Source organism: Tympanuchus pallidicinctus, unplaced genomic scaffold (assembly GCF_026119805.1).
Source record: "Tympanuchus pallidicinctus isolate F22 unplaced genomic scaffold, pur_lepc_1.0 scaffold5, whole genome shotgun sequence".
NCBI lineage: Eukaryota > Metazoa > Chordata > Aves > Galliformes > Phasianidae > Tympanuchus > Tympanuchus pallidicinctus.
In genome coordinates, this window is record NW_026294769.1 from 22,950,164 (window position 1) to 22,970,589 (window position 20,426).

General features: G+C 33.4%; 1 protein-coding gene and 1 long non-coding RNA gene across 3 annotated transcripts in view; one reads left to right on the forward strand and one right to left on the reverse strand.

Moving 5' to 3' along the window:
- TMX3 (thioredoxin related transmembrane protein 3) overlaps positions 1 to 20,426 on the forward strand; it is a 535,825-nt gene that overhangs the window by 245,141 nt on the left and 270,258 nt on the right. The gene's annotated exons all lie outside the window — the stretch shown is intronic.
- The window catches only part of LOC128091506 (uncharacterized), an 82,771-nt gene continuing 79,917 nt past the window's right edge, over positions 17,573 to 20,426 (reverse strand). Inside the window, exon 2 of the long non-coding RNA XR_008211434.1 lies at positions 17,573 to 17,647. This is a non-coding gene — a long non-coding RNA (uncharacterized LOC128091506). The remainder of the gene's footprint in view (positions 17,648 to 20,426) is intronic.

Genomic DNA, 20,426 nt, shown 5'->3' on the forward strand with positions numbered 1-20,426 from the left:
CTCCTTCAGCTGAGCTACACTCCTCTGCTCCTTTGGCATTTAAGATGAAACCTGAGTCAGCAGAATGAGATTTGCATTTGTGCACAGCCTTGTATTATGCAGCAGTAAATGAAATACAATCTTGTTCTCTTCTAGGCTACTGTTTTTTCTTACTGACAGTAGAAAACACAGTATATAATGTCAATGAAATGGAAATTTTCCTATTTGTTCAATTCAGCTATGACCCAATTTTTGTTTTGAAACACAGGATAAATGTTTATTAGACAGTCTGACAGTTTACAATAACAGTGGGCCTTTGCCAAATATTTTAGACAAATTTCAGAGAAATAATAAAATAGACTAAAACAAACCTGATAATACAGAAGACAGAGAAGAATAGAGAGGAGTCTTTAACTGGACCATGCATTTTCTGTGTTTGTAAAACTGATTGTCTTTGATAAAAATTTTCAAAACTTGACTACCTGGTATTTAACTATGGATCTCTGGAATATAAAGTTATTAATAAGAGTGCCTTCATCATCAGAAGAGAGGTGTGCCTGGCTAACCAAAAATGTACCATCAATTGGACAAGAACTAGTCTAAAAGTCAGGTGCAATGTGACTTTGCTAGACAGTCTTTGATAAGGATGACATTTGTTTTATACTTAGGCCATTTGCTGGCTAAATAATTTGTTCAAAAATGTGCACATTTAAAATCAGAATGGCATTTGTCTTCTTAATCTCTAATGGCTATTCATATATCCCTGACTCTGAATCACTTTGCATGTCATAAATAATATTTGGACTTTCTACACTAAAAAAAATTAACTTGAAAAATCGGCTTTCTACAAATGGTATTTAATAGGAGGTATTAAGTTTTACTCTTAAACACAAATTTGAGATATCTAAAGCACTTAAGTTGTTTTCAAATTCAATTTATTTTAATATGGCTACTTTTACTGAATGGCAGTGGGTGACTGTGAGAGAAATATTTAATGTCAGTTACAAAGTCTGAGTGGCACTACAGGGTAATCCATATAGCTAGTGAAGTCCCTAAAGCAGGAGAGCATTATATTAAAATTGGCATCTGCCTACACTGGGTTTGTTCTATTCTATCCTTCACATTAAAAATACAAAAGCACAGATGAATCCAATGAATTAAAAATAAGCTGCTCATTTGGAGTCAGAATGCAGATCCAATAGGTATTAAATTTCAAGAATAATTACATGATTTTTTTTTCCAGTTTAAAACATTAAGAAAATATTTCATGTTTATGTGGCATCTTAACTCTAGCTACTCTCAAATTAATCCACAAAGCACCTTCTTAGAGGAGCATTTATTGTTTCTTGTTTTAGCTGTGTCTATGCTATTAGTGTAATAAGCAATTTGTCATCAATTTATACATAAAAAAATCTGTCTCAGCTAAAAAAAAAAAAAATCAAGACCATTTGATCCTTTATTTTTTTTCTGAATTTGGATTATTCCTTATTATTAATTTTAGAAACCTATAACAAATGAGCGATATCCTTCTGTCCTTAAAAAAATAAAAAAGAGGCTGCCCTGATTTCAGAGCTCAAAACTGTGGTGATTTCATTCATATTTTGTTTACTCTCACTGGTCCCAGGTGACCAGGAATCAGCATAAAACTTTTTAGGTTAGGGAGATGCAGAAAGAAATGTTTTGGAGTCATAACACTTGGTGCATAGATTATAGTTTGTTGTGATTTAGGAAAATGCACAGTGCTCAACACATCTGATCAGTATTGTTCAGGTAGGTGTAAGCTATGTTTTATAATTCCTGTTAGTAACTTCACATCAAACCATTCATATAGCTTTGGTAGATGTTTTATTCTGGCACTTTAAAACATGACTTTATGTCATTAAGATATAAAGGAAAGACAGTACCATAAGTACAAATATTCTAAGAATAAGAGGTAGTGAAAATTCAATTGTACTTGATGGAGGCTTTTTTAAAACCCCAAAACTTCTTTAGTTGCTAGGTTATTGTTTGTTTACAAAGCTGGATAAAGACTATAGGTAGTAATTAACTGAACTGAAAACTCCACATCTGTTCTAAAAATAGCAAAATTCTATGGGTTCTTGCATGCAATAAGATCCCTTTTTAGATTAGAAAATAATTGTATTTAAATAAGTAAATGCTTGTTTATGAAAATGTCAATGTTTTTAGATGGATATATTCTCCTAAAGTTTTATAAAGTGGCAGACAACTAGTGGTGTTTAGAGATACTTCAATTATGCATTTACCAATTAATGTCTCAGAAGCTTTCTTCATATTTTTACACATAAAATTCTGAAGTTGTATCTTGGCCCATAAAATAATGCTTTTGAATCATCTTCTATTTGACTTGAAGAAATCAGAAGTCAAATAAAGAATGACTCATGGATAAATTATAACATAATCAATTGCAAAACTGTATCCAGGAGAAAACAGAGACCATGATTCAATAAAAAAGTGTGTAAATATTTCATTGATTTGGAAGGTTAACTTTGGAAGAGGGAAGAAAATAATTATTTGAGCTCTGTGGCCAAAATCCCCCTAGATATGTCATCAGATATAAAGCAAAGAAAAAAAAAACCAGTAACCTAGAAAGAAAACAAATGAAAGTTGAGCCAAATAATTACATTTAGAATACTGAGTGAAAAGCTAGACTGAAAAACCTGTAACTCAAGGAACAGGAATTATGATGGATTTTTTGTCTCTGAAGATTATTTTAATTAAGACTGATTTAAAAGAGGTTATTATTCAAAAAGAAACTGTGCAAAATTACTATGGGTTTAACAGCTGCAGAAAGTCTAGATGATTATAATGGCCCCTTCTGGCTTTACAATCTGTGCTCATGAACAAAGAAATGAATTTTCAAAGGTGTGAGGCTCACTTATTATTGTTTATCTGTACAAAAATGCCTAAGGGAGTAATTGATGCTAAGAATTTAGATTGAAACTGGAAAAGATTCAACATTTATACAAATCTATGAAACATCAAGAATTTAAAGTTAATAATAAGAAGGAAATGTGAAGGCTTAGAAACATATTTAAATCTTGAAATATAACACTCTGAGCTCAGGATAAGAATAAATTTAGCGAGAAAGATATTTTTATTATTTGTTTTTTTGCAAAATTATTTGCAATTATTTATTGAAGGGTAGCTAAAGAATAGTTACTGGCCAGTTCTGGGAACATATATATGCATGTATGTGCTCATGGATGAGAAAGGAAATAGTTCAGTGATATTATTTTAGAGTTCTTGAAGCTTTTTCTTTAACTTTCATTCATTTTAATTAAAAAAAAAAAAAGAAGAAAAAAGAAAAATGAAACCAAGCACTGTCAGTAACAAGATTCTGTATAACCTGCAATCTTTCCCAACCAATTTGTATGTTCTTGTGACAAAGTTGTTCATTTCATCAGATGACTAATGTGTTAACTGTCACCTAAACCTGTATCATATGGTTTCAGTGAACCTGACTTAGAACTAATCATAAATCAGTCTTAATAGTGTGAAATACTTAATTACCCAGAAAAACTTTTAGTTATTGAAGTCTGTGGATGATTTTGTTCCAACTTAAAGGACAGCATACTTAGAGTCTTAAATAAGGAAGAAGAATAAATAAAGTAAAAAACAAAATCAAAAATAAAAGGAAATTGCAAACATGCATAATTAGTGAATTAATTGAATTGTTTCCTAAACAAGACACAACATGTCAAAAAGGTAGAAGAAAAATAAAAATAATTCAAATCTTATCTACTACCTCTATAGTGTGTCCCTTCAGGGTTGGTCCTTTCCATCAAAGCTTCTGTCAATCCATCTTCCGTGCCTGTGCCTGTGAAGGTCACAGAACAGATCGTGCTGACAGCAGTGTTAAGGCATATGCAGAATGAGGAGGCAACAAGTCATAGCCAGCATGACTTCACAAAGCATAGATTGTGCATAAGCATTCTGGTAGGCTTCTATGGTGGAATAATGGCATCAGTAGACAAAGGAATGGCTAATGATGTTATCTATCTAGACTCAGTGATGCCTTTGATATGGTCTTACATCACATCTCTAAATTGGAAAGATCAGGATTTGAAGGGCTGACTATTCAATGGATAAGGAGTTGGCAGGATGGTTGCAGTTAGAGGGTTGTGATCTATGTCCAACTGGAGGCTGGTGTCAAGTGCTGCCCCAGAAATCTGTCTCGGGACCAGTACTCTTTAGTATCTCTATCAGTGATTTAGATGATGGGATTGAGCACACCCTCAGCGAGTTTGCTGATGTCACTGAGTAGCTGATATATTAAAAGAAAGTGATACCTTTCAGAGAGACCTGGACAGTCTTGAAAAGTTGGCCCATCTGAACCCAATGAGGTTAAACAAGACCAAGTACAAGGTGATGCTCTCGGATGAGGGCAATCCCAGGTATGCATACAGAATGGGAGAACTCATCGAGTTCTCCACTCACTGTGGAGAAAGACCTGGGGGTTCTGGTGAAGAGAAAGCTGGACATGAACCAGCAGTGTGCACTTGTAACCCAGAAGATCAACCGTTTCTTGGACTGCATCAGAAGAGAGATGGTCAGCCGCAAGTGGGTGGTGATTGTTCCTCTCTGCTATGCCTTTGTGAGGCCCCATATGGAAAACTGTGTCTTAACACCTTCCAACACAAGATACATAGCTGTTGGAGGGTATCCAGGCAATAAGAAGGGTCCACAGGGCTTGAGCATCTCCCCTATGAACAAAGGCTGAGGGACCAAGTCATGTTCTGCCTGGAAAAGGTTGCAAGGAGATCTCTTTGCAGCCTTCCAGTACTTAAAGGGAGCTTATAAACAGAAGGGAAAACAACTTTTTACACTAGCAGACAGTGATAGGACAAGGGGAAATGTTTTTTAGTAAGAAGAGGGGAGTGTTAGATTAGATGTTAGGAGGAAATTTTTTACTCAGAGGGTGGTGAGGCACTGTAAAATTTGCCCAGAGATGTTGTGGATGCTTCATCCCTGGAAATGTTCAAGGTTGGATGGGGCCTTGGGCAGCCTGGTCTGGTGGACTGCAGTCCTGCCGTGGCAGCTGGTTGGAAGTGCATGACCTTTAAGGTCCCTTTCAGCCTAAGCTATTCTGTGATTCTATGAAGTTACTGAATCAGGGGACAACAGTGTAAAGTAGCCTGGGAAAGCAAATGGCGTGAGTAGTACTGGAGTGTTTTTGATAAAGTAAATTTGGCCTCAGAGAGACCAGGAGTAAGACTGTGCATGGGCCCCGGAACTGGCAAGCCACTTTGATCTCTCCTCTGACTGCAAGGAATGAACAAGAGTTAATTACTTCCAGTGTGATTTGCTACAGTGTAATGCTAATGAAATACTAAGGGAGACACGTCTTTCCAGGAGCAGATGCTGGTTCTGTGCAAAAATGTTTAATTCGATAAAGTACATATTTTTCTTTAGACAGAAAAAAAAAAAAAACAACTCTCCAGGTGTATATTTCAGAAATGAGTGAGGCAGTTGCGGAGATATTTCATGCCAAAGAACTGCAGTCAAATATGCTGTCCAACTCAGTAGGCTTCATACAAGAAAGCATCAGCTTGCAGGTTTTGTAGGCAGAAGAACACCTGGTTTACTATTCCTCCAAGGAGATGTGAACCTAATTGCTTGTAAAGGCCAAATTTTTTTGCCTCTGGATGTACTGAGATGCTGCCACTTTAGAACTTCTCGGGCTTTTTTTCTAGTAATGTGATGGAAAACAGAAATCTGTTTCTTGGGAGAATTCAGAATTCATTTTAAATGTTTGTTCTGACATTGGAAATGACCTTGCTCAGTGTCTAGTGTTTAAGAAAGCGGAAAAACATACAAGATATTGTTTTCAATAGAACAAAATTACTATATTTTTAAACAGTAATTTACTTGAAAAGTTTAACTTCTTCAAAGTGTTTTTTTGTCAAAATTTAAAATTGTATGGTTCTATTTATTAAAGAGTTCTCCTTACACCATCTTTTTTAGACATACCCAAATTAATTTTTATTTCAGTTTTATTACAGTGATGGAGCTGTGTTTTCACAAGCAGTGACACGGTAGGTAGTTCTTGGAAAAGTTGCTTTTCAGATCACTGTGCTCAGTTCTATTAAATGTGCGTGTATTTATTAAAATTGTTCATGCTTATTCTCAAAATTAGTAGCATAAACATAAGGTAGAAAGTATGAAAGTAGGGAGCAGATTAACATTTCTCAGAACTATGGTTATTTAAAGTAAATGGAATCAGGCTGCCAGGGTATCTGGCTGGAACCGTATTAGCTGGCTTAAAGGACACACACACACACACACACACACACGAAAAAGTTCATATATAGCTTTTTTTAACTGAATAGTAACTTAAGAAGTTTTTTAGAACAATGATAATTGTTGCTACGTACACATCTTACATCTTGATGTATAAATACAGGTGAAAGACAAGTTGTTTTTGGATTCAGGCTACTCTGATTAAAGTAAGATACTTGAGCTGTACTTGTGATGGTGTGATAATGTAGATGTGGTTTTGATGATAGCATAGAAGTTACTGAATTAGATCTTCCAGCTGTATTGTGGAATAACACAGTTTCAAAACTTTTCTCAAAATGTATACTTTTTTGAATAAGTTTAATCATCTTGTTTTTCAAAGTTAATTTATAGTGAAGAAGAGGTGATGAAAATCACAATAAGCTTTAGATTTGAATTAATATTTCAGTTACAACAGTAAAAATACTCTTCCCCTTGCTTTCTACTTAATAATCCTGTGAATGTGGTGTTGTTTCATGACCATTTCAGCTACTGTAAGCCAGCTAAGGCAGCTAAAATTAAAAAGTGGGCAATTTTCTGCTCTGCTAGCTTCCTGAACAGCAATCAGATATACACCAGTGCAAGGGAGAGGGTGAGACTGTATTTTTTTTCTATAATTTTAGTGTGCCTTCTTAGCCAAAATCAGTAGAGTACCAATGGACTTTCAGTATGCTGATGAATAACTGCTAAATCTGTCTTTGGATTAGGTGATTCATGAGATTTTAAAAGCAACTGTGGGTCATTTAGAATTAACAACAACAAAAAATTTATATATTATAGTTTATTAAAGTTAGATAAAATCTTAAATTACTACATTATTATTGGGTCACTACTAAAGTATAATTTTTAATTTGGATTCCCAGTACACCAAAAGAAAATCTAACATACGAATAAAAAAATCTTTAGGAGACAAATGGTGTTGGATGAAAAGAAATCAATATGGAAACCTTCTTCAATTACTACTTAAAAGAAAACAAACAACTGTGATTTCCTTTTATTTCACCACAGTAACAAGTTTCCATTCTTTCTGTTTTCATTTCAGTGACCAAATGAAGTACTATTGGAAGAAGTCATGTGTAGGATTTCTGTTTTCCTTGGCTGATACTCTTTCATTATAAGAGCTTAAAATATATTGTGGCTTAACAGCTTTTCTATGTGTCTTGACTTTAAAACCGGAAATTTTGTAAATGTCATCAGAATAAGAAACTATTAAATTAACTGTCTATTGAATTTAAAATGACCTTGTTTTAGATCTTCTCATAAAACAACCCACACATTTAAGATTGGTTATTATTCTACCACATTTTAGTGATGGATCAGCTTGGACAGAAGGATTCTACTTTACATTAGATGAAATTATGTTGGCATCCTGGCCTTGACCCATTCGATGTTGAAGCCATCTGACAATGGTTGTTTGTTTCAGAATGGCCAGAGTTAATTAATTCGACTGATTCATTTATTCCTTAAATAAGCAAAGAAACTACCCAAAAAATCCTTTTAAAAAAGTAATATAACTATATTTTAAGCTACTGCTAAATTTGCCCCTTTAACATTACAAAATAATTCTCAAAATAACTTGTGACTATTTATATCTTAAGTGGAGTGAAAAATAAAATAAAGTGATTATCCCATTAGATATATTCAGAGATTTTTGTTGCTGTTCTTCATTTTGTCTCAATTTGATGGTCAGGTTATCAGTTGTTCCATCCAAGGCTACCTGAAATTTTGAGATGTCAGTATATATTTTAAAAGGACTGGAAAAATAATTGCCTATCTTTCTGCAGTAAATTCATTTAAAATTAGGTAGATTTGTTATATAAGAGATGACAGTGACTAAGGTACTCCTACTAAATTTAGAGATAATTTTTCTTCCCACTTACAATTCTCCCTGTTCCCACAAATAAAAGTTCATGTGAAAATGTGCAACGTTATTGCATGAGTAATGATTTCTTATCAGAGCTGCTTTTTCCTAGCAGGTGTTTATGAAAATCTTTGGATTAACCACAGCAGTTCTGGAGGTGACTTAATAAAGAATGTGCTTATTTAAATTAACACCACAGCTTATAAGGATATCAAATGGGATGACAAAGAATTAGATGATATATAAGATATCCAAGTGTACTCTTTCCTTTACACTAAATCCCATCTAACTCACTCGTCCTCTAATATGGAGCTTTCTTTGCTTTAGACATTTAAAAGATAATTTCTTATATTCAATTAGAGGTAAGTTTTTTTTCTCTCAGGATTCCTGCAGCATGCTCAAGAAAACTGTGAACTTTTTCACTTCTGCATATAAAATTCAGGAGTGTTTCCATATACAGCAACTCGAATCCGCACCAAAATTCTGGAGGCTATTATCTGAAGCAGTTTTTATATGACTACTGATTTTTTTGTCCCACTACCTACAAGTAACAAAGGATTTTCATCCCTTAAGATGTTACCTGACTCTATGCAAATTAATTATGCTACATTGTGGTTGATATCACTGAATGGTATCCAGAAAACTGTAGGAGTGAAGCTGAGATATATGTGCATCCTTCATGTATGTTTTTTTCGTTTGTTTGCTTCCTTGTTTGTTTGTTGTTGTAGTTTGTTTTTCTTCTGCAGAGAACATATTGAAACTAGAACGTGAGTTTGCAGTTCAGCAGCACTCTGTGTGGCTGCCATGCAAAGAAACTTTCTTGGACAACAGAAATATTCACCAGACCTCTGAAAGGACTTCTGGCATAGATTTACAGGTGTCTTTCTTTTTTAATTTGTCTCCCCACAATATAGAGAGGTGCAGCTTTTTTTCATCTGTTTAATGCTTTGCTTTTGTTCAAATATCACGTCAAGCACTCCTGTTTTTTCTCTTTCTCTTTATGTAGTTTATAAATGTAATAAAGTCCCACAAATAAATATCTCAGAGACTCTAAATGTTACAGCTTCATTAACCTGCACTTTTGAATCTACAAAGTAATAAAGTGCTGTGTTTTGTATGATGTTTCTAAGCCTATCAAAAGATTTGAAAATGAGATTTAAGAATAGATAAAGTAATAGTTCAGAAAGATCAGTTTCATAAAAATCATTTTCTTATCTATTCTTAATCTCCAATAGTAGATATAATCCGAGTATTTTTTTTTCCTGGATAGGGCAATATTTGAATAGTTATCTCCTAAAGCTTTGTACAAATCTTTTTCTAGATGTGAGGTTTGTATAATATTCAGGTTGTCTCTTAAAAGTTGTGTCTGTCTTTCTACCCAACTATAGAACCACACACGAAAAAATCTATCATCAGCTGCAAACCTTATCTCTTTATGGATTCTTTTTAGGCTCGCACAAGCAATTGACATGAAATTGTTAGAAGAAATACGTTTGATTGAAGGTGCTGTTGAGAACGTCCATTCTGCATAATATTTCAGATTGATAGTTATAATTCTCCCCCCCATAAACAAAAAAAACTAGATTTCAATGGTTTAAATGGCTAAGAATATTTTAACCAGAATAGTGTTGAATGTATGGATGATTTTCTGTTTAAATAATAATTTCTTGAAATGATGGGGAAAACATATGCTCTAGTTAGACTGAAATTTGTCTTGTTTCATACTAGAATTAAAACTGCTAAAAATGTTAGAAGTTTTGTGTACATATATATTCCTATTTCATGAAGCCATACTATTGAAACTTTGTTCATTCCAGGAACGCACAAAATATTTATTCATGGATTTACAAAATTTGAAAGTTGTGTGTAGATAATCTTTTCCATGTGACTTCTGGCAGAGCTTTCTAGGATTAACTAGCATTGCTGTAGGGATTGCTTGTTTACATGATGCATGGGGCAATAAAAGAAGAATGTTCTTAGTTCACATCTAAAAATGTCCAGAAATTTAAAGGGTCCTCAGTCTCCTCTCCTCTCCTCTTTTTTTTTTTTTTTTTTTAATTTGTTAGTATCTTTTCAGCAAAGTAAGCTAGACAATGATCAGGGAGAGGAGGGGGGAAGGGGTGTTGGAATGTGGGCAGAAAGTAACAAAAATATAAAGTTCAACATGCATTATGTCCTACAGTCAACCTATCATGCAGAGCACTGTATCATTCTGTATCATTTTTATTTTGAAATTCTTCCACTACAGTAGTATTAGCTTTGACAGGATTTTCTCTTCCATCTCATTAGAAGTAGAACAAATCTGCTGAGATACAGCATTTCACATCTTATAATTCTCTCCTACAGTGAGAAGATCTCATCAAAATGAGGATCTCTTGAATACCATTCTGTGAAACTGGTCTACCTGCTGTTAGCAGGCAGTGCTACCAACAATTCCACATTACTCTCTTTACTTTTCTTTAAATGCAAATGCTCTTGCAGTTGCTAAGGATGCAGCAGTGTTGGAAATCTGCACTTAAACTATTTTCTCAGAGTTACCTACTATCAGGATACAGCTACAGCCTTACCTTCCTCCCTCCCTCTTTTACTAGTATATTTTTTCATCTATCTTTCTTAAATGCCTGCAGCTTGAGTCTGTTCTTGCTGGATACATAGCATTTATCCCAATTAAAAATTAAATTAAAAGTTAAAATACACGTATTTTCTTGGCCATTTGGTAGACAGAAGAACTTTTACTACTGAGAAACTCTCTCTGATGTGTAATGTAAGAATTAGAACTGAATCTTTGTTATAAAACTTTGCCTTCATAACTGCAAGAAAAATAAGATTTAAATATATATATATATATATCTTGTATGAACTGCATGTTCCAATCTGATGCTCCAGAAGCAGCTCAGTTTCTTGTCTATGGGCCACAGAGCAGATAGGGAACGTATTAATAATATATGTATATAGAAGTATATAGATGTATTTGAATACATATATATATATATGCTTAAAAGTATATAAAGGAGATAAAGATTAAGGAAAAAAGATTATTTTGGAGGGTAGGGGGGCGCAGCGAATGTGTGCTTATCACAGAATTAAAAATATTGTGTTTTTTTCCTATTCCTTTGCCTTAAGATCCTTCTTTCCTTTCCTTTCTTCCTTTTCTTCTCTTTTCTCCACAGAAAAGAAACAAAACTTTCTATGTCAGGAAAACAAAGATATTAGAATTATTAATTTCTTCAATTTGGTGTTTTTGTACCTTTGACAACTCACAGTATAGCACGGTCTCACAGTTCTTAGAGCTCAGAATAACCTTATTATTTCTAGTGTGACGGGTCAAGTCTTTGCCAGGAGGCTTCATGTAATTTGTAGTATCAAAGTATATCTATTGAAAAAACACTTTACCTGTTTAAAAGTAGATTTGGTGAGCTTTTCCTTTCTCACTTTTCTGTCTTTCATTGGATTATTACTTCTCATGAATTTCACACGGATAAAATATCCTCTATTTTATGACAGGCAAAGATCCCATTAAAAATGTTTGAAGTTATCATGACAAGACTTCCAGTCTGCTATCAGCCTACCATGTGAATGTCGGGTAGAAAGATCGTTTGATGAAAAATGATAAAGGTTTCCTTGAAAAATGATTTTTTAATTAACATGTTGCCATGGATTTTTTTTTCATATTAACAACTTTTAACAGAATATTGTCCCCTCATGTACTAAAAAGAGTAGTGTTTGGTTGTCCTCCTGTTCTATAAAGTACAAGTTTAGTGGTATTCAGTATGTGATGATGTGGGAGATGTTTATCGATCACTTTCATATATTTGCATGAGATTAATTCTCATGCTTCTTGGATGATACATTTGAATTTGAGCTTCTTGAATGCATCTCTTTTTTAGAAAAGTTTTATGATGTGTCTTTTGACTTCAGATTATTTTTCTTATGATAAATCAATGAGAAAAAGATAATAATTATTTAAGAAAAAAAAAGTCAGTGAATCATTATGAACTTTAAATAAATTCTCGGTTGTGTACTGAAACCAATTCAATGTCCGTACATTTTATTTTTCCCAATGCATTTTGATTCTTTTTTTTTTTTTTTCACTGTTATGTGTGTTACGTTCTTTAGAATGAGGTACTGGAGTGTGTTTTTTTCTAATAATTTAAAGGAACCACTGGAATTTAAAGTCAACTGAAAAGATCAGCATTTATTTTTTGCCATCTTAGATTTCTATTTATTTATTTATTACTTAGCATTTGTTTCAATTCTGTAGTTGGCTTTTTTATAAAAGTGAAAAATTTTGATAGAAGGGAAGCTCAGAAAATTTGGAATTCTTATATGAGGCTTTTCAATTATTTCAATTAGGAGGAGTTGGTGTTAGCAGGAAATGCTTGTACACACCAGGTCTAACTGGCAGTGACCAAAGAGCAGCAAATTAACCTGCGGTAGTGGAGAGAAAACAGTTAAGATGTCCAAATAGAAATGATGTGATTTTTGAAGTGACCATAGCATTTAATATGAACACTGATTCTGCAATGGGGCCTGCACACAGAAGAACTTATTGCAAGATCCAGGACCTATAAAAGACTAAGTAATGATAATTATTTTGAGTTTATTTGTTTATTATAAAAATGCATTGTTTTATAGTTTATGGATGCACTGTTATAGACTTGTTGCTGACCAGATTTTGTCTTAATACCACTTGACTCATTCATTATATCCCCTTCAGTAAAATAATCCATAAATTAAAGCTCATAAAATTTCATACTAATATTAGTACTTAAATATTTAAATTTAAAATATTAGTATTTATGGCATTTTTTCATCTAAGCTAACTCAAAACCTTCTAATGGTGTTGTTTTAAAGGGAAGTTCAGTTTTTATTCTTATGAGAGGATCAATAAAAGACAGAGATGAAAATAAAGAATTTTAAGGTTTAACAAACAGATGAAATTATTTTTGTTTGATTGAAGTATCTTATGTATGCATTTTCGAGTATATGATCATTGGTTTAACTACAATAGAGAATTATGTTTGTTTTCTTCTATTAATGTTTCAGTGTAGTAATAAAGTTCCCCATACAAGTTAAGTTGGTTCTAACTGCTATCCATTTAATACAAATAACATGATAGCGCTACACTTCAGTTTGCTGCTACTTCTAATAAATACTTTTCAAATGAGTAAATATCCTTGATGTAAAAAGGTACGCTGAATTAAATTCAACTGTCTAAAGTGTCTGTGATTAATTATCTGGGCATTGGGGCATTTATTGCAATAGAAAGAATTATTTTAGTTTCATTGTATAAAGGGAAAACCTGCCTTTGAAAGTTGCTTGTTCCCTAGTTCAAGGTCACTTTATCAGCACTAGAGAACCTGCTGGATATGTTAAAGCAAAAAGTTTGCAATAAATAAATGATAAAGAAAAAAGTAATATTAACGAAAATTTACCATAACGAATGTATAATAATATTAGTATTTAAACCATATTTCTTTCTCATTTTGTATATTTGCCAAGAATAAAATACTTTATTATAGAATTGGCAAAAATAAATCTTCTTTCTTCTTTCAGTTCAATTTCTTTCAGGTCTGTTCTACCTGGGGAATATTTGAAGTAATTAATGTTGCAAAGCTTATGGTGAGAGAGCAGCTCAAGGCTGTTAGAAAATAGATGAGCTCTTCGTCCAGACAGGATACGTGTCAAATCACTTACATTCTGGGTGGAGAATAAGATGGGAGATGAGTAATGCATGATTTCCTCTTTCATTTCTCTTTCTGCCTTGTGATTCAGCAACTTGTAATTGTGAGAGAGCAAGCATGGTTTAGGGTATGACACTGGTCCCACAGATAAGGAGGAAAGATTCAGATGTCACCTATGGCAACTTTAGACTTTGGTTATTTATGCAAGATATTCACCACTGGCAGAGGTCTCCATATTTCAGTGTAGTAGAATACTCATCTGAACTTTTTTTTTCATATTTTTTTATAGGAGCATAGTCTAAGTTTAGAATGATTCCCAAACTTTTTCTTCTATTTTCTTTTTTTTTTCCCCAGCATAAGACATGCCATCAGAAGAGTATGAAAAGGTATGGCTATAACTTGATTTTCACACAGATTGTGAAGAGAAATAAACAAATCAGTTAATGCAATCAAAGAAAAATTAATGAAAAACATTAAAGAATAGGCAAACCCATTGCCCCTGCTCCCAACTTTAAGTTTACTCACTACTGTCATTTTTGTCATATTCAAATTGCATGCATTAGCAGAAACAATCCCACTTACTTAAATTGTTATGCTTGCTCTTTTTCAGGCTTTCTTTACAAATCTTTTTAAATAAAAAGTGAGTTATCTTTACAAGTTTCCTTGTAGTTAAGCAAAACAGGTGACTTACTTTAATATTTACCTAAAAGTGGAATAATATAAAACGTTTATCTTGAAAACTCAAAATAGAAGTTTACTTTTCTCCTTTGAAAATAGTAAAATTGTTTTTTCTTTTTTCCTTTTTTTTTCCCTAACTTTTTAAACTGCTTTCCAGAATGCATTTTGCATCTTGAATTCCATCAGTTGCCATCTGGCAAAGACACTGGAAATTTTGAAGACTGTTCTTCATATTTGCGGTAAGATGAATTCTCAAACTAATGTTTCTCGCTATACTGACTCTGCACATTATTACGAGCCAGGAGGAAAAAGGTGACAGTACCACCTGGCATGCCTCCCAGCATCCTGGCAAAGGGTGCCTCTGCTTGCCAAAACCTTTTTGAACAGGATGAGCTTGCTAAATCTACACACAGGAAAGGACCTATCTCTTTGCCAGCATGAAAGGTCAAAGGAAGTCCTCATCTCTACTTACCTAACAGGGGCCTCTTCCTCCCTGGCCCTTTGTTTATGTGTCTAGCTCAAGATGTTTCTCATTTTTGGTTTGCTTTAAAAACATTTTCTTGCACTTGAAATTCATTTAATTTGAGAAGTTTGAGCTTCAAATTTTTTTAAAGTTATATAAAGAAGTCTTCTGGGAATCTTTCAGGGCCCTCATTTAGTGTTTGCATTTCCTGGCAGACAGTGCCTGCTAGTATTGCTGCTTTGCCAAGACTGTCTCCCATTTCCTCCTTTTCCTAATGCTTTGGTAAACATGGATAAACAGTAGACTCTGAGGGCACAAAAGTCTTGCCAATAGCACAGCATGTCTTCATCAGAACTGTTGCATTTTTGAGTAGCAAATGCCAATATTTCCCTATCTAGTGAAGCAATGACAACAGGAACTGAAAAACAGAGTTCTGCCCACATGTTAAATAGTTCACTCAGCTTTTCTCAAGTATTTAATTGAGCTGATAACTGTGTATAAATTTGAGGAATCTTTTGATATTAGAAAAACTGTTTTCTCTTCATGGATGAATAATTTAACTCAATAATCACTATTAATAAAAATTAATTTTAATTGAGAATGGTGTACTTATCTGCTTGAGTTAAGCTGAAACCTGAAGGCTTTTTTTCTCTTTTCATGTTGCTCCATGTTCTTTTTTCTGTTTCTTATTCTCGTGAGCTTTTTCTTGTTCTTCAATGTTTTTAACTCTCTCTCCTTTCCTGAGGATTTCAATTAATGTCTTTTTTAAAGGCATTTCTGCAGTGTGTCACAGTAGATACTTTTACACACCACATTATTCCAGAAGTATTCCACACCACAGTTATGTATGTTCCACATGTCAAGAAATCCAAGGATTAAATCATAGGGTTGGAAGGAACCTTTAAGATCTAGTTCCAACACAGATGTTGTAGACAGGAACACCTCTCACTAGACGAGGCTGCTCAAAGTCCCATCCAGCCTGCCCTTGAATTCTTCCAGGGAGCGGTTTCTGTCCCCCTATCACTGACACAGATAGATCTAGAGATAATTCTGTGACAAGGAGGCATTCACAGCTTCACTGAGCAAACTGTTCCAGTGTCTTACCACCTTCACAGTAAAGTAGATACAAGGTCAGAATCATTAAAAATATCTCTATCATTTGGATCCATTTTACATAAGCACAGATATTCTTGAATTCATCTTAAACAAGGTGCTTTGGTGGTCCATTTACTACCCTTTGATGCCTCTGGACTCATGTGGATGATCTTAAAACTTCCATAAAACCACTGATTATACTTAGGATATTACTCTAATTGAAGTAACTACCAGTTAGGCAGTGAATAGGTAGTTGAGCTGAAATATAGCATATGCAAATTTTTCTGACCAAATAACCTGTAGGTATTCATTTCAGCTGGCATGATTTACTGCAGGCCTCTGACTGCCATATATACATTTGTTTTGCTCTTCCATTCCTTCCTAGAAAGCAGTAGATAGAAAGCATCGAAACACGTCTTTGTTTCAAAAAGATTGCTTGAATTGATTTTCAATCCAGATCTAGAGCTTGCAAATAGCTATCTTTCATTAACTGATTCATCAAAAATTATTAATGAATGAGATCCATCTGTATACCTAAGTCTAATGTCTATTTAACATATTGTCCTACATTTGTCGAATTTTAATTCAAATGCATCAACCTAACATGTTTGTTGAGTCAGGAGCTAATAAATCATTACTTTGACCTTTGTAATGTAATAAATGAAGACCTTAATTAGTTTAGTAAAATTAATCTGCTTTGTAGAAAAGACAGTGGTTTTGACTATCTGTAAGTTACTTCATGTAGCTGCTTACTAAGTATAGAAATATTCCATGCGAGTAATATAACTAAAATAATTTTTAATTGAAAAATAAATAAAACTCAGAAATAGTAAGTGTTGGAAGAGACTTGTAAGGGCTATGTAGTCCAACTCCCCTGGAGTGCTTAGCTGCAAGGGGTTCCACAGGCTGTCTTAAGAGGAACGGCATGATTTGAAGAGCACTGGTTCTTCTTGAGCAATTAATACAACCTCCTCTCTCTAACAAGGTGTTTCATACGTATTTAGAATTTTTATGACCTTGCAACTATTAACATACTGTTTGGTTCTTTTTTTGTTTGTTTTTGTTTTGTTTTTGTTTTTGTTTTTTTTAAATTGCATTAAAAATACCACTGACAACCAGTTTAAAAATCTCTGTACAACTATCCAGCTATATACTCTGGATAAAAAGCCCTTTGACAAAATGCAAGGTCATGTTTCCAATGAATCTGATAAACTTTTTCAGTGGAGCAACAAGATGGATTTTTTATTATTATTTTATTTTATTTTACTTTATTTTATTATTGTTTTTATGTGGTTTTTTTTTTTAGCAAAACTATATGATCAGAAAAACAGAAACAACTTTATCTTTAAAAATATAAAATAAAAATTTTCAAATCAGCATAGCCACCCACCAGGCTTTCATTATACAAAACAATTTCTATATTTCATAAGTCTATGTTCCTATTTTTCTCATGAGGCAAGGCTATAAAACTGAAATACTCTCTACTTACAATCTTCAAATATTAAAATGTCTGGGAAAAAAAAAAAAAAAAAAAAAAAAAAAAAAAAAAAAAAAAAAAAAAAAAAAAAAAAAAAAAAAAAAGTGATAGCACTGGGTATTTTGTTGTAAGAAGTACAAGGTTTCCTGCTGTGATACAAAGTAGGTTTTTGGTTATGTTGTTTCCATCTGTCATTTTTAACTTCAGAATATGTTTTTTCTTTAGTATTTTAAGTGTGCCAAAGCCAATTACCAAAAATACTTTGGGAAAATGTGAGTTTATGCATTTTTAATGGGAAAGATTGCTAATTTTTTTCTTAGCTTTTTCAGTTATTTTGTCTTTTGGCAAATTTTACTGAGTTTTACTGTCAAGTTTTTGATAAAAACACTCACTTGGAAATGCTTAAATTTTCTTTAACAAAGCTTAAAGTTTTTCATTAGCTGAATTGTAGGAAATGACTCATATTTTTATTCATTGCCGAATGTATATATAAAATATTAGCTGACTGGCATAGCTTTTTCAGCTATCATGTTTCAAATGAGAAGTACTATTTTGTTAATCTGAAAATGAGGTGACATGACTGGGTAACTGTATTTGATTTAAACAGATCAGCATTTCACATACATCATTTGCTCATATTGTATCTAGAAATACTTGGCATATGATGTTGCTAAAGTCACACTTAGGTTGCCAGGTTTTGCCTCTTTTAGTGTTTGACTTTTTTCCTGGTCAAATGAAAGTAGCCTCTGTAATTGGTTTAGTCCTTTAAATCACATTGACCACATTTTTCCTGGTAAGTTGTGACAGAGTAAAAGAATACATTTCAGTTTTGTTATTGTATTTTATTCTCTTGAAGCCCTAGAGCAAAGTATGAGAACAGTATCTAATCCTAACTTAATAAATAATTATTAATAAAATGCACACAAGGAGATATAGAAAGCCAAAACAGGTAGGAGACCATAGTGAGTCATTCTCTTATGCTGAGGTCAGATTATTGCATGCTCTAGTATGCAGTTTATTTTGCTCGTAAGTGGCAACATCAGCTCTAAAATGTTGTAAAGAAAGTGTTAATTTAACTTCATCAATTTGTAAGTGTGTTCTTTTTCGCTACTTCTGGGCAACTTCTGATGCTGATGTTGAGATATATACTTTCATATATGAATACATGTACATATAATGAATATTTTTTCCATATAGGCATGTCATGTATAACTTAGCCTCTATAGTGAAGTTGTTTTATTCCAATTCTTCTAATTTTCATTTTCTAAATTAGTTCACTGGCTTCTTAACAGTTCTGCAGAGAGTCTTTAGACAGTGATTATGATATTTTATTTAATTATTTTAATGATAATTACAGAAATCAGTTAAACTTTTGTAAATTGTTCTAAACACCTTACTAACATAAGAACTTATACATCACATGGGGTCTGCTGAGTGGTTGATCTTTCTTCCAATGTATGTTAACAGGGGGACAGCTGACCTGTTGGTACAGTGATGCAATTTAAGTTATAGTCTTCTATGGTTATTGCTGCATCTAGAATGAAACATAAAATAATGAATATACTTTCACTTACGGTTTTTTTTATATGGTTGGGGTTTTTTTGTTTGTTTTTATAAAAAGAAAATTGACTTCTACTAAACTACACAGTTCTGGCTGATTTAAGGAACTATTGTCAGACCTCGTAGATGACTAAGAAACAGTGGAAGTCCTTCTAGTACTCAACTGTAGTTCTCCAGCTGCTGATGCTCTTCATCACTTCTGTGATCTCAGTTTATGAGGGTTATCCATCAGTTGCTTTTGATGGGCATATAGTTCATTTGCCAAATTAATATCAGTTTGAAGAGTACCTTTTCAAAATAAATAACGTGTTTTGCCTTCCATATCACTATAAATCAGGCTTAATAGAAGAAAAGTTAATATAGTTATAACATAATAGGATTGGGCTCAATGAAAGGTGATTCTTATTATCATTTGTCTGCTGGATTATAAGGTATAAATCCTTCATATTTGAATTTGAGTAATTTGATAAGTAGTACAAAATCAACCTTAATTTATATAGCTCAACTCTAACTGAAGGACGGTAAAGTCATTCATAAAATACTTGTTTTAATCATAATTATTTTATTTGTGGTACATTTTTATGGTATTTTACATTAGGACAATGTCTGGTGCATTTCTTTTCTCTAAGATTGCTCATAAATATCATATTGCACTTTATGTCAAACATTTTAAATTACTTTTCTAAGAGAAGAGTTCTAGTCAGTTCTCTCTGAGATTGCATTCTATGCATTCAGAAACAGTGATTTAAAAAGACCTTCTAAATTCCTATATGTATGTTTTGTATTTCATGTAATTAGTTCCTAACATTTACTCAGAAACTTTCTGTACTCATCTGGATTTATTCAGTGATTATTCCTTCATTCTTTCCACTTATCAGGAGGAGATACTTCCTTTCACTGTTGGAGTACATTTGCTAGTAGAAAACTTCAGCCCCAGTAGGGTGACAGAGAACAACGTCTGAAGGAGTCACACCTCACGGATACCCCTGCAGGAGCAGCCCTGGCTGGAGCTGCAGCCCATGGAGAGGAGCAAAGGATGGGAAGGTTATCTGGCAGGAGCTGTGGCCTGTAGGAGTAGTCCATTTCAGAAGGATAGACCTCATTATATGGACCCATTCTGGAGCAGTTCTTGAAGATCTGCGTCCTTTGGGAAGAACTGGAGCAGTCTGTGAAGTACTGCCTCCAATGAAAGAGAACCTGTACTGGAGCTGAGAAAGAGTGTGAAGAGGAAGAAGCCATAGACATGAGATGTTATTGACTGGCCAACAATCCCTCAACCTTTTGTACCATTCAAATAGTAGGAGGAGGTAAAAGAACTGAGAATTAAGTCGT